Raw genomic sequence first — 15,004 nt, forward strand, 5'->3', positions numbered from 1 at the left:
CTGGGTGGCAGTTTCTCAGATAGTAATAAAAATATTTGGAGGAAGCACAGGGGATCGTTAGATTAGATTTTTTTTTTTTTTCAGAAAAATCCAACTTAGACTTAAATTCATAAAAATAGAATTAATGTAAAAAGACAAATCAATAAAGAAGACATAAAAGCATTGTGTGGCCCTGGCTGGTGTGGCTCAGTTGGTTGGAGCATTGTCCTATGCACAGAAAGGTTTCGGGTTTGATCCCTGGTTGGGGCACATGCAGGAGGCAACAAAGTGATGTTTCTCTCATACATTGATCTTTCTCTCTCCCTGTCATCCCCTTTCTAAAAAAATCAGTAAAACATATCCTCATGAGAGGATTAAAAAAGAATTGTGTGGAACTTAATTAATTGTATCTGACCAAAACAAAAACCAGGTGGTTAGAGAATTAGACATTTGAAAGGCGACTGAATTTTGACAATATTAAGGTATTATTGTTGACTTATTTTATTTTATCCTTATCCGAGGACATTTTTCCATTTTGTTCAGATAGAGCAGGAGGGAGAGAGAGGAAGAGAGAGAGAAACATCGACGTGAAAGGGACACATTGAGTGACTACCAGCCACACAACCCCAGCCAGGGCCGGGGACGAACTGCAACCGAGGTACGTGCCCTTAGCGGGAAGGGAACCCGGGTCTCTCTGGACCGCGGGCCGACACTCTAACTGCCGAACCAAACTGGCCAGGGCTTATTGTTGACTTTTTATGTGTCATGTTAAAAAACGAGTCCTTATCTTTGAGATGTACACTTGGAAATATTGAAGATGAAATGATGTGCTGTCTGAGATTTTCTTCCAAGTATTTTGGGGGGCCAGTTGATAGGGCAGCATTGGTCAAGGATTGATGGTAGTTGGGGCTGAAGGACGGGTTGAAAGGGGCTTATTTATATCAGGGATCAGTAAACCATGGCCTGAGGACCAAATCCAGTCCACTGCCTGTTTTTGTAAATTACATTGTATTGGAACCCAGCCCCGTCCATCTGTTTACATATTTTCCCTGGCTAATTTTGTATTACAATGATAGAGTTGAGCCAACAGAGATCATCTGACCCTTAAAGCCTAAAATAATATACTACCTGGCCCTATACAGAAAGAGTTAGCCAACCCTTGATTTACACAATTTTAATTACTTCTGTTTATGTTTAAAGTCATTTATAATAAAAAATTTAAATATGATTAATGTAAACGATGTATATGGTTCCCACAACTACTACTACAGAACAGTGTTCATCTACTGACATGGTCTCAATCACATTCAATCACAGATGAAATGCATGGCACATGTAATAAATTGCTGAAATTTCTGTGAGATCACTCTTTTCTTTTTTCTTTAAATCCTCACCCTAGGATATTTTTTTCATTTATCTTCAGATAGAGTGGAAGGGAGATAAAAAGAGAGAAAAACATCGATGTGAGAGAGACTCATTGATTGATTGCCTCCCACACGACCCTGACCAGGGCCGGGGACTGAATCACAACTGAAGTACATGTTCTTGACTGGACTCTTTGGTCCAAGGGCCGACACTGTGACTGCTGAGCCAAACCAGCCAGGGTGAGATCATTTTTCTATAAAATTTATGATTCTGTGTAGGGAATAGATGCACAACACGATTCATAGGGCATGCTCTGGAAAGTAAGTCTCCTTCCCTGCTCTGTCTGGTACAAACATGATATAAATATATATGTGTATGTGTGTGTGTGTATGTATGTATGTATATGTGTGTGTGAATTAATACTATATCTTGGAGATCTTTCCATGTTAGTAGCATACTCATTCTTAAGTTACATATTTGTTTGTAATGATATGTGCACATATGCATATTTCTAAAGTACATGTTATAATACATACACATTTTGTTCCTAGTTTTTGGAAAGAATTATGGAGACACAGAGGCACCAACCATGAAACTGAACCCTGGAGTGGGTGGGTGTTGGTCAGCAGGAGAGGATGGGATGGAACATCCTTTATTATACTTTCCCCTCCCCTCTGAAGAGTGGGTGCAGAAAGCATTAAAAAGTTGGAGTTTGTTGACTATGTGAGGTGCAGGTCTGTTCTCCTTATCCTTCCTTAAAACACCAAGACAGACAGAAATATCAATTAGCAAATCATGTTCTCTCTGCCTGGAAAGTAGCCTCAGAATCTGAGCACTTCTCACTCTTCCCATCGTGGCCTGAGACCTGTCACCTCCATCTGGTGGTCATGACTGTGTCCTATACTGGGTTCCCCTCTGCTACCTGGTCCCCTACAGTCTGTCCTCACCACGGCAGCCAGCATCGGCCTGTAAGTGAAAGCCAGGTCGGTTCTCCCCTTGGCTCAGAATCCTCCGATGGCTCATTTTATTCAGAACGAAAACCAAAAGCCTCTCAAAGACTTACAAGGTCCTGCCACAGCCCCCCTCTCGCAGCCTCTTCCTCCCTCTCTCCTGCAGCACACTGGCCTCCTGTCTCCTTTCCCTGGAAAGCTCTTGGCCCACCACCCAGGTGGCTCATCTGTCACTTCCTTCAAGTCTTTGCTAAAATGCCACCTTCTCAGACACGTCTTCCCCAGCCCCCTATTTTAAAATCCCCATGCCCCGGCATTTCTTATCCTCCTGATGTTTATCTTTTTTTTATCCCCTTTTATCTCTATTGGTTTCCTGTGGCTGCTGTAACCAATGACCGCAAGCTTGGTGGCTCGAAACAACAGAAGTGTATCTGATCACAGTTCTGGAGGTCAGACGTCTGAAATCAAGGTGTTGGCAGGGCTGGTTCCTTTGGGAATCTCCGAGGGAAAGTTCATTCCATGCATCTCTCCCAGATTCTGGAGGTTGCCGTCAATCCTTGGTGTTCCTTGGTTTGTTGATACATCACTCCAATCGGCCTTCATCTTCATGATGTCTTCTCCTCTTCACTTCTCCATTAAGGATACCTGTTGGGTTTAGGGCCCACCCTAATCCAGGATGACCTTATCTTGAGATCCTTAATTACATCTACAAAGACTCTTCTAAATAAGACCACATTCACAGGTTCTAGATAGACATATCTTTGGGGGAACTACCATTCAACCCATTAAATCCTTCTAGTCCTCATATATTTAGTGATTCATTTCATTTGCCTTTCTCCCTCCAGTGTGTTATAAGCACCAAGAGGGTTACATTTTTTTGTCTGTCCCCTCCCCGCCCACCGCTCTATTCCCAGTATCTAGACAATGCTCAGCATATAGCGGTGGTGCAGTAAGTATTGTTTGAAAGTGAATGAATAAATGGTTGAAGTTTTTTGCCAATAGTTTTAGAACTGAGAATTGTAGGATAGCAGGCTTTCTCTTTGCCAAAGATGCTTCAGTTAATACATCCCTTACCAGCAAAGTAATTTGGAATATGAGGGCTTGGTGTGAAATAATCACAAAGGCCATTTATAAGTATACGCTTCGAACAGGGGAAATCAGCACCCACAAAGAAATGGCAAATACCGCAACCACCGATCATTTCTTCACGGAAGGTCTGCATTGCTCAAAAAATTCCTGATTTCCTTTAGGCTCTTGTTATTCGTGACCATGTGGACTCTAAACATAGTTTTGAATGTTGGCCCACGGACCAATGAGTCATGGGTTTGAGTCTGGTCAAGGGCACGTACCTCGGTTGCCGTTCGTCCCCGGCCCTGGTTGGGGTCATGTGGGAAGCAAGCAGGAGATGTGTCTCTCTCACACTGATGTTTCTCTATCTCCCTGTCTCTCCCTCCCACTCTATCTGAACAAAAATGGAAAAATATCCTTGGGTGATGATTAAAAGAAAAAAATAACTTGTTTATACTTTGGCCTTATAACATGGTGTATAGTCAGAAACTGGGTGGTGGCCCAAATTGGCATGTTTGGGTGGCGGATTCTGCTCCCAAGACAGAGATGGGCTGGGGCCCTGGGATTTCAGGACACGGCCTCTTCCACACAGGACCATTTATCTGCCTTCCTGGTCCAAGATGAAGCCATTCTCAGAAATGCTGCTCTGTATCTGAAAGGAACAGAGAGGAAAAAGGATTTATATTTTGACTCAGGGCCTTTGACTCAGGGTTTTGGTCAAAACAGGCTCCTGGAACCCTCATAACTACCACCCCATTTGAGTCCCAGGCCTTTACCCAGAGCCTCTTGTGGGAAAGTTGTTCCACTGGCCTCAAGCGAATTAGCACTTTGCCCAGGTCCTAGCTGCAGACGGGCTCTGCTCCAGACACATGTGCCGTTTGCTTTCCCTCTAAGTGCCGGAGAGGGTCACAGCCCAGGAGGGCGCCTCAGCGAGAGCTTCCGTTCTTTACAATTTATTATTTTCAGAGCTGTTCCCAGCTTTTAAATCCCAAACAAGAGAAGAAGGGGCATTGGACATTCTTCTCTGGTGATCTTTCCCCCTCTCCGATTATCAAAGTAATACAAGCTTGTTCAAAATTTGGGAGATAAAAAAGAAGAGAGCGTTGAAAAGAAAGTTCAAATCACCAATAGTTCTACTGCCAGAAATAACTATTATTATTTGTGTGTTTTAAAATTTCAGTATTATCTAAGTGTGCGATGTCTGTATGACTCTAGTCATATTTATAGGATTTGCAAGCATGCATTACAAAATTATTATACTTTGCATATGGTTTTTCACATTTTATTGTAAAAATATTTAAAAAAAGTTTTTCTTTATTGATTTTAGAAAGAGAGAAAGGAAGAGGGAGAGAGATAGAAACATTAATGAGAGAGAACATCGATTGGCCTCCTCCTGCATGCCCCCTACTAGGGATTTGGCCCACAATCTGCGTAAGTGCTCTGGCCGGGAATCGAACTGGCGACTTCTTGTTGCATGGGTCAATGCTCAACCACTGAGCTACATCGGCTGGGCTGTAAAAATATTTTAAACATACTGGAATATGGAAAGAAATGTAGAGTGAACACACATGTGTTCACCATGTAGTTCTCTCATAAACGTTGATCCTTATCCTTCCCTTCTTCTTTCCCTCCTTCTCTCATTTCATCTACTCATACCTCCTCCCATCCCTCTTCCCACCTGTCTTCACCCATCCATGCATCCGTCCACTCACCTCTCTCCCTCTACCCACCCGCCCACACCTCTATCCATGCACCTTATATTTGTGGTGTTCTTCAAACTGTTACAGACATCTGTACAATTTACCCCCAAACACCTTTGTACATAAAACTTTTATCATGTTTCTTCACTTAACATGAAATGGAGTTTCCTGTGTTTTCAAAAGCACTTTAGAAATGAGCTGCATAATATTCCATTGCAGAGGTGTATCATAATTTATTATTTTAAATCCCTATTATGGGAAATGTTAATGGTTTCTAATTTTCCACTTTAATAAATAACGCTACTGTAACTATCTTTTAACACGAAACTTTGGGCTGAACCTCTGATTATTTCTCTACAGTAGAATCACAAGAGGAATATTATTGGGTAGAACAATATGGACATTTAAGAAAGCAACTGAAGCATCATTTCTAGTTTTCTTTTCAGGTAAGAACTTATAGCCTACTGTAATTTTTTTTTTATCCTCCTTCAAGGACATTTGTACATTTATCCTCAGATAGAGTGGGAGAGGGGGAGAAAGAGAGAGAGAAACATCGATGTGAGAGAGACACATCAGGTGGTTGCCACCCACATGACCAACAGGGCCGGGGACAAACCACAACCGAGGTACGTACCCTTAGTGGGAACTGAACCCGGGACTCTCCAGTCCACGGGCTGATGCTCTAACCACTGAGTAAAACTGGCCAAGGCTGCGTTTTAAAATTCTAGTGTTTGGGTGGATGGCTTACATGGAGGTTGTGGCGGTGGTGAGAGAAAGTGGTGGGGTGAGGGCATGACCTCAAATTAAAAGTCAATGGCTAACTCAATGTGTCTCTTCCACGTCGATGTTTCTCTCTCTCTTTTTCTTCCTCTCTCTCCCTCCCACTCTATCTGAACAAAAAATGGAAAAATGTCCTCAGGTGAGGATAAAAAAAAAAAGTTGATGGCTAGCCTGCTGTTGTGGCTCAGTGGTTGAGCGTCGACCCATGCCCCAAGAGGTTGCCAGTTTGATTCCTCGTCAGGGCACATGCCCAGGTTGTGGGCCCGATCCCTAGTGGGGGGCATGTGAGAGGTGGCCAATCAATGTTCTCTGTCATTGATGATTCTCTCTCTCCCTCTCCCTCTCCCTTCTTCTCTCTCTAAAATCAATAAAGAAAAAAAAGTAAAAAAAAAAAGTTGACGGCTAGGCTGTGGGTGTGGGGAAGGAAAATGTCATCACTGGGGGTTTCTCTATGTACTTCTTCCTTGAATAAAAAAGAGACATAAGAGAATAAGGGATACAAGATAATTTACTAAACTTTTATTTGTGTTTAGTCCCAATACAAAACAAAGTACTTACTGTGGATTGTGGTTAATAAAATTGGCAAACATGGAGGAAGGCATAGGGTGTTATGAGATCCCAGAAGAAAGGTGCTTTGAGGGTTGGAGGGATTCAGGGAAAATGTCGTAGGAGAATTGATGCCATTTTAACTAAATCTTGAAAGATGAATAGAAGCTTTCTAGGTGAATACGACATAAAGGGAGAGTCCCAGAAGATGCAACAACGCATGCAATGTCAAGGAGATGAGGAAGAAAGTGTTGAAACAAGCAACATCAAAATGTTTGTGCAGACCAAACAAAATATGTTTATAGGTTGGAGTCAACCTGGGAGCTACTGGTTTGAGATCTCTTGTGGACGATTCACTGGAGGATCACTAAGGGTGACCAGCAGTTAGATCTGGGGCACAATGCGTGTTTGCTGCTGGTTTTGAGCCCTGCACTTGCTCACCTGAGCTCTTCCTCACTAGTGTCTTTCCTCAGACTCTTCTTACTGCCTGCTTACCCTTGCAGAATCATTTGAGGTGTCCTGTCCTCAGGGAAGTCCCACTCTGGGTTAGACACCCTTTCTGCTCCAACAGTATTGGGCTTCTCCCTTATAGAACTTTTAGAGTATTTTCTCATTTTCTACTCACAACCTATATATCTCCTACAGCTTATAGAGCTGTGAAGACAGCACTTGTATCTTATGCATTGTTGCTAATGCCTGGGCCTGACTTGTTTGATATGTTTGCTGGGCAAGATAACATATTATGGGCCAACCAGACTGGCAAGGACAACGATTTTCTCAGATAGAGGCAAATTGCTTTCCTAACCTGCATCAGGTGATCTGCAAAGAAAAGTTCTCCACTTCTAAAATGGGGGTAAAGATAATACCATGTGAATTGCTGTGAGGGTTAAAAGAGCTCATATCTCCTTAGAAAAGTGCTTGACAAACCATTCAAATGCTTAATAAAGGTTTATTATTGGTGGCTTTGGTGACTGTGACGTCATCTGTTTGGGACATCTGAGGATGAGGCACATAGAAGAAAGAAGAGTTCAGGGCCTCCCCAGAGCCTACAGCCCGTGTTTTATGGACTGACAGTGTCACCTGTGGGCAGAAAGGGCAGAACATGGACAATGCAGACTGAACAAGGTTTCCTAATCTCTGTCGTGGATTTGTTTGTGTTGAGGCGGTTCCGAGGGCCAGAGATATGATTAGTTAGGCATGATGTAAACTTCATCCAGGGGCATAAATAAAAGGCAGATGTTGGCAATGGATGTCTTAAACTATTTAGCCAGTTGCCTGTGTTCTTCTAGAGCAGACATTGGAGATGCTTCTTATAAAGGGCCAAATAATAAATAGTTAGCTTTTAATTTTTATTTTTTTATCCTCACCTGAGGACATTTTTTTAAATTTATTTTTTTGTTCAGGTAGAGTGGGAGGGAGAGAGAGGAAGAGAGAGAGAGAGGGAGAGAGAGAGAGAGGGAGAGAGAGAGAGAGAGAAACATCGATGTGAAAGGGACACGTCCAGTGGCTGCCACCCGCACGACCAACCAGGGCCAGGGAGGAACTGCAACCGAGGTATGCACCCTTAGTGGGAACTGAACCTGGGTCTCTCTGGACCTTAGGCCAAGGCTCTAACCGCTGAGCCAAACCAGCCAGGGCAATACTTAGCTTTTGTAGAGCAGTCTCTGTTGCACCTACTCAATGCTACTATTACAGAACAAAATCAGTCATAGACTATGTGTAAATGAATGGGATGGCTGTGTTCCAATAAAACTTTATTTACAAAAACAAGCAGGGGGCCGGATTTGGCCTGGTAGCTAGTTTCGGAACCCCTGGTCTAGAGTCTTTAGAGTCTTGCAGTATGGTTAGGGCTACAGAGGGGCTGCTGCATTTCTTGTTTCAGAACACTTTAAGTTTTCCTGTAGTGGTTGGGGTAGAATTAGAATTGTGATTCTCCCTTCCCTGTATTTTCTTGTTGGATACCTGTAAGTGGAAATTTGCCATCTGCTGTTATTTTGGGAAGTTCTGAGTATGTCTCCAAACTAGGCAGCTGATAGGCTCCAGTGGGGAGCTTAAAAACTTACTTCCATCTTCACTTGCCAACAGTATGGCCTTGAGTGAGCTGTCTATGCCTCAGTTTCCTCATCTATAGAATGGGGGTGATAATAACTCCTGCTCTATTGTAGTGTTGAGAATATTAAAAGATATAACACATATAAAATAAGAGCAGGGCTTCTCAGCTGTGACACTATTGACCTTTTGGGCTGGATGATTCTCAGTCTTGGAGAAGGGGAGCTGTCCTGTGCACTGTAGGGTGTTTAGCAGCATCCCGGGTCTCTACATATTAGATACCAGTAGTGCCCCTCCCTCCAATTTTGACAAAGTGTCTCTATACATTGTCTGTGGTCCCTGGGGGGGGGGGGGCACAATTTCACCCCAGCTGAGGACAGTTAGATCAGAGCAATGCCTGGCATGAATAAAGGTCATTTCTTATTTGCAGTTGTTGAGAAGCTTAAATATTGAGGTTAGTGGTACAGAATATTATATATCCAGGTACCTCTGAAGACAAGCACCAAAATTTGTATGACAATAGTATTGATAAAAGTGATGCTGGCCCAAACAGACTTCTTACTGTGTGCCAGGTGCAGTTCTAAGCACTTCACCTGTATTAACTCACCTGAGCCTTTAACAACCCAATAAGGTAGATCCCAGTCTTCCCAGCTCTCCTGAAGGCAGCCTCTGCTGCTTCCAATGGTTGATGCTGTGAAGAGAGAGGCTGGAGCCTAGGGTGGATTTTGGGCCATGTGACAAAGGGGTAAATGTTCTGGGCTCTGCAAGGCTTTGCAAAGCTTGCTCCTGGGACCTGGAAGTACATCATGCTATCATGTGGCAGGCCCAGCAAAGCCAGGACAATTTCCCTCGCCAGACTCATCTCTGTGTCCTGTGCTCCCTGTGTCACCCAGCGCAAGCCACGATTGTCAGGGAGAAGGGGGTAGGCACTGATGAAGTCTGACCAGTAAAGCTCAATTTGGAAAAAGAAAATTCCTTAGCTTCTTGACCAAATCACTGATTACTCTACCCAGACACAGCTTCACTGAGTGTACAAGAAGTAAATAACAACAGCAAAAATAAAATCAATCAATCTATCTATCTATCTATCTATCTATCTATCTATCTATCTATCTGACACACAGACATGGACAACAGTATGGTGACAGCCAGAGGGAAAGGGGTTCGGAGGAGGTGACAGTGGGCAAAGTGGCGATACATGGGGACAGAAAGAGACTTGATTCTGGGTGGTGAATGCATGATGCAGGGTGGAGATGATGTTTTACCCAGTTGTGCACCTGAAACCTGTACCATTTTATTAACCAGTGTCACCCCAATAAATTCAGTAATAAAAAAAGAAGTTTCTAAGTTTTCCAACCTTTCCTGCATTTGAAAAAAAAAAAAGATGAGCAGCTAGGACTCTGGGTCAGGAAACTAGAGGGAGGGGATTTGTTGAGGTATGGCCCAACTTTAGAGAGAACATATGGAGAGAAGTGCTTGTTTCTCTGCTCCTCTTTCTAAATGGCAGAAAAATGTGCACGGGCGTGACTTTGGCACCACCCTGGAGGCTCCCAGCTTGGAAAGCAGCATCCTTCTTACTTTTACCAGTAGATGGCACTCCGATGCCTGCATTGGACACTGGGTTGGCGGGAGAGAGGGCTCTTTGGACAAAAGCACAAGCAGAAAGCCACAGCTCTTGTCCATATTTGCTTTACATTTCTATGCTGACAAGATGCGGTACTTTTATTCCAAATGTGTAAATATTATCAAGTTTTCCGAGGATGCTGTCCAGAGTCTGGGACAGAGATGGACGCTCAGGGCCAAGAGGAGAGGGGAGAGAGAAGCAGGTGGAGGAGGAACGGAAAGGCTTGCCCACCCTGGTTTGCTTCAGCTATGAATTCCATTTATTTATGCATTGTGTGTTAACACGCTGCAGCGCGGGTTTCCGCAGGACTGTGGCTCGTACAGACCCCTTCTCTGGCCTCCGTTAAATAGGAGGCTACCCTGCTGTTGTACTCAGGTGAGGATGAGCGATTTCAGAAGCAGAGAGGTGATTGCCCAGACAGTTCTCTGATTCCTTCATTGAATCCCTTTCCTTCTGGTTGATTATCATTTGATACCTTTTTAATTGCGGGTCCAGTTGCCCTTGAAGGTGAAACCTCACGTTTCCACCATTGTAATGAAAGCGGGGCACATTCTGTCTCCACTCAAGTCAACCCCCCTCCAAAGTCTCACCTGGGATTCTTGGGTCTTATCTGAGTTGTAGAGAAGAGGACAGGTGCCAGAGGGGCTAGGTTTTCCCTTGAGACCCTGTCCTTTTCATCTGTCGCTGCTTCAGAGAGCCTCAGGTGTCAAGGACACCTGGAGGGTTTCAGCTTCCCCCACTCCCCGCAGTGCTTTCCCAGGAGTCTGGCGGCCTGGCTTGGAGAAACAGCTCTGCGAATACCTGGTGCGTGCATGGAGGGTGGGCAGGTGGGCAAGTGGAAGGATGATCGAGCCCCTCTGTTGTTAGCTGGAAGAGTATTGTAGGATTTCATACCAGCTGAGTAGGTGAAATGTTGATCTTCTTGAATGAAAATTAAAGATCACCGTTAATAGTTTCTGTCCTTAAGAAGCAGAGTCTTAGCCCTGGCCGGTTTGGCTCAGCGGTTAGAGCGTCCGCCTGCGGTCTGGAGAGACCCGGGTTCGGTTCCCGCTAAGGGCATGTACCTTGGTTGCAGTTTGTCCCCGGCCCTGGTTGGTCGTGCGGGTGGCAGCCACTCGATGTGGCCCTTTCACATCGATGTTTCCCTCTCTCTCTCTTCCTCTCTCTCCCTCCCACTCTGTCTGTACATAAAATGGAAAAATGTCCTCGGATGAGGATAAAAAAAAAAAAAAAAAAGAAGCAGAGTCTTATAAGGAATTTGAGATATGCTGATAAGTATTAAATTATCATAAAAACTATCGTCTGTGGAGCACCTGCTACACACCAGGTTTATATTTATGTTTATAGAACATATATATTTATAATAGATCTATTTTTAAGAATGTAAAAATACATGCTCTTATATAACATATATAAACTTATAAGAGTTATATATATTTATATGCACTTAAAACAAGTTTTACCCTGGCTGGTTTGGCTCAGTGGTTAGAGTGTCAGCCTAAGGACCGAAGGGTCACAGGTTAATTTCCTGGTCAAGGCACGTGCCAGGGCTGCAGGTTTGATCACTGGCCCCAATTGGGGTTGTGTGGGAGGCAACCGATTGACGTGCCTCTCTCAAACCAATGTTTTTCTCTTTTTCCCTCTCTCCCTTCCATTCTATCTAAAAACCAGTGGAGAAATATCCTTGGGCGAGGATCAGCAACAACTACAAAAAAGAAGTCTGATATTTAATGTTACCACTGTGGTCTTCCCAGCACTCATTGTTCCCTTTCTCTTTCTCAATAAAATGCAGATTTTTTTCAGTTACTTTCTATCCTGTACACAGCTGACCCTTCCCTTCCCAGGTCCATGTAGGTCTAAGGCATTTACAATACATTCGCCTCTCTTGCCAGTGTTTGGTTCCAGAGCTAGGCTTCAGACAAGTAGTGTTCAATCCTCCTCTGGATACTTATTGATCCAGGGATGGGTATGTGACCCAAGTTGGTGCGATTGATCTAAGAGAACAACAGCCCCCACCCATCACCAAATTGGGGGGAAGCTTGCTCTCTTCAGTGGGATATGTACAGAGAAGCTTGGAGCTGATAGCTTTCTTACAAATGGAAGGGAACTGACCTTAAGATGACATGAATGCTTTGATTCAGTCCTTAACTTCTGCGACATGAGACATTAAAAATACCTTTACTGTTTATGCCAGATAAAGTTGGTATTTTGACTCTTTAGTAATACTCCTGCCTTTTTCTTCTTTATGGGTTTTTATAGAGAGAGGAAGGGAGAAGGAGACAGAGAGAAACATGGATGAGAGAGAACATCAGTTGGCTGCCTCCTGCATGCCCTGCACTGGGGATTTGGCCCACAACCTGGGCATGTGCCCTGACCGGGAATCGAACCAGCAACCTCTTGGTGCATGGGTCACCACTCAACCACTGAGTCACACTGGCCGGGCTATTATTGCCTTTTTAACAGATGAAAAAGAAATTGAAGTTCAAGGAGGTTCAACAACAACAGAAACAGCAACAATAACAATGTTAAGTGAGGAAGCTGGTTTGTAACCCCTGACAGTCTATTTCACAGCCCACACCCCAAGCCCAGATTCCAAGCCCGTGGTGTTGCCGCTCCGGAATGTAAAGTGGAAAATGTTTGGGAATTGGCCAGGGGTTTGGAGCAGAGGGAGAGAAAGAATTTACAACTAGGGAGGGGAAATTTTGGAGAACACTGACTGAGGCTCATTACTTCCACAGAACATGAAATAATAGACATGCCAAATGGGAAGAATTGGTTTTGATAAACTTCACAGGACTTGAAATTGGCTATAAATGAAAATGGATGCTTTTGTATATTTTTGGAAGGAACACCCTCCCCCTTTTTTTATCTTCCTTATTTCTATTTCTTGTCCCGTGATTAGGACATGGAAAGAGATTATTTTCTTATTTAAAACCAAAGGAACAAGCCAGAGTTCCCAATGTCTCATTAGTCCAAAATGAAGGACAGGCTGACAAATGATGACAACATGATTTTACCCTTGCTCCTGCCTCCTGGAGTGTGACCTCTTGGGCCTTTGCCCAGAGTTAGATTTGCCTGTCGCTTCAGATGTTGCAAAGAAGCTTTGCAAAAACTGCTCTCAGAGAACTTGCTGACCGAGGAATGAATGATGCAGTTGGGGTGGAAATGTGCTGAGAGATGAAGTAGAGTGAAACATAGATTGTCAGAAATATCAACAAAGTAACTTTTCTGAAAAAAGCAGCAGTTCAGTCAAGTAACAGGCTCCATTGCATGCTGCCAGACCCTAGGTTTTTTTTTGGAAAAGTTTTAAAAATACAGAGCTTGAAGACACATTTCTCCAGAGAAGATATACAAAGGGCCCATGAAAAGATGCTCAACTCAATGTTGTCCTTAGGGAAATCCAATCAAAGCATCAATAAAACACAACTTCACACCTGTTAGAATGGCTATAATTTTTTTTAAAAAGGGAAATAACAAGTCGGAACCCTGTGCACTGCTGGTGGCGGGCAAGGTCAAGTTGGGCAGACACTTGGAAAAGCAGGATGGTCTTCCTCGAACAATGAAACATTGAGTTAGCATGTATCTAACCCAGCAACTCCATTCCTAGGTATATTCTCCAAAAAACTGAAACAGGGACTGAAACAGATATTTATTGCAGAATTATTCATGTAGCCAAAATATAGAAACCACCCAAGCTTCCATTAACAGATGAATGGATAAACAAAATGCAATATATGAATCCAAAGGAATATTACTCAACCATAAAAGGGAGTGAAATTCTGATACGTGTTACAACATGGATGGACCTTGAAAACATTATGTTAGGTGAAATAAGCCAACATAAAAAGACAAATAGTATATGATTCCACTTGTATAAAATATCTAGAATATGCAAATTCATGAGAATGGAAAGTAGATTAGAGGTTACCAAGGGCTGAGGGAGAGGGGGAAGAGGAGGTACTGCTTAATGGGTACAGAATTTCTTTTTAGGGTGATGAAAAGGTTTAGAAATAGATAGTGGTAAGAGCTGCATAAAATTGTGAATGTAATTAATAAAACTTAAAGAAACAAATACAGAAAACAAAAGTAGAAAAATACAGAAAAAAATTAAACAACAGAATTTAAAACAATCCCTCATGCCCAATGGGTAGAATGAATAAATATTAACTTTTTAATTTTATTTCCCTTTGATATTTAGAAAATAAAGTAAAACATTGCTGAGAAAGTGATTCCCTTGTAACGTATGTGATGAATGCCCCTGCTACATCTCCGTGACCAGCCTGCGTCCCCAGCAGCTCTGGTGGACAGTTCTGGTGCATGCTGACTGCTTGCTGACTCAATAGCGACATCTTTCAGATCCTTTGGAAGAGGGCTCCCTCCAGTGGCAAGGGAGCTTGCTCGGGGCAATCCAATAGGGCCCCGAGATGCAATGCGGGGGGCTAGCCCTCATTCAATGAGAAATGGGAATTCCCTTCGTGAATCAATTAATTCTGAGGCATGTTCTCTGTGGCTCTTCAGGGGGTCCCCAATGAGAGTGAGCCCCAATAGCCCACAGTAGTAACCTTCAGATTAATACACTTGATTGACTTTCCTCCCTTCCCTGTCTCTCTTTCCCGACACTCTCTCTGTTTCCTGCAATGGTCACCCCAATGAACTATCTGAACCCAACTCCTTATTTCAGGAGAATCCAAATTAGGACACCCCTTTTTCTCCTTATCCCCCTCCTCACTCATCAACTGCTTTCATAAAGTTGGCATAAATGCCCTGATCCACATTTTTAAAAAGACTTGTAACTAATATATCAACAATGCATATTATCATGGGTTTTAAATACTTTTATGAATGGTATCATTGTGTGTGAATGGTTCTGTACCTTGCCTTTCTCACTCAATATGTTTCTGAGACCATGTGTTGAGAAATCTGGTTCATTATTTTTAACTGCT

This window comes from Molossus molossus, unplaced genomic scaffold (genome assembly GCF_014108415.1).
Source record: "Molossus molossus isolate mMolMol1 unplaced genomic scaffold, mMolMol1.p scaffold_m16_p_3, whole genome shotgun sequence".
NCBI classification, from domain to species: domain Eukaryota; kingdom Metazoa; phylum Chordata; class Mammalia; order Chiroptera; family Molossidae; genus Molossus; species Molossus molossus.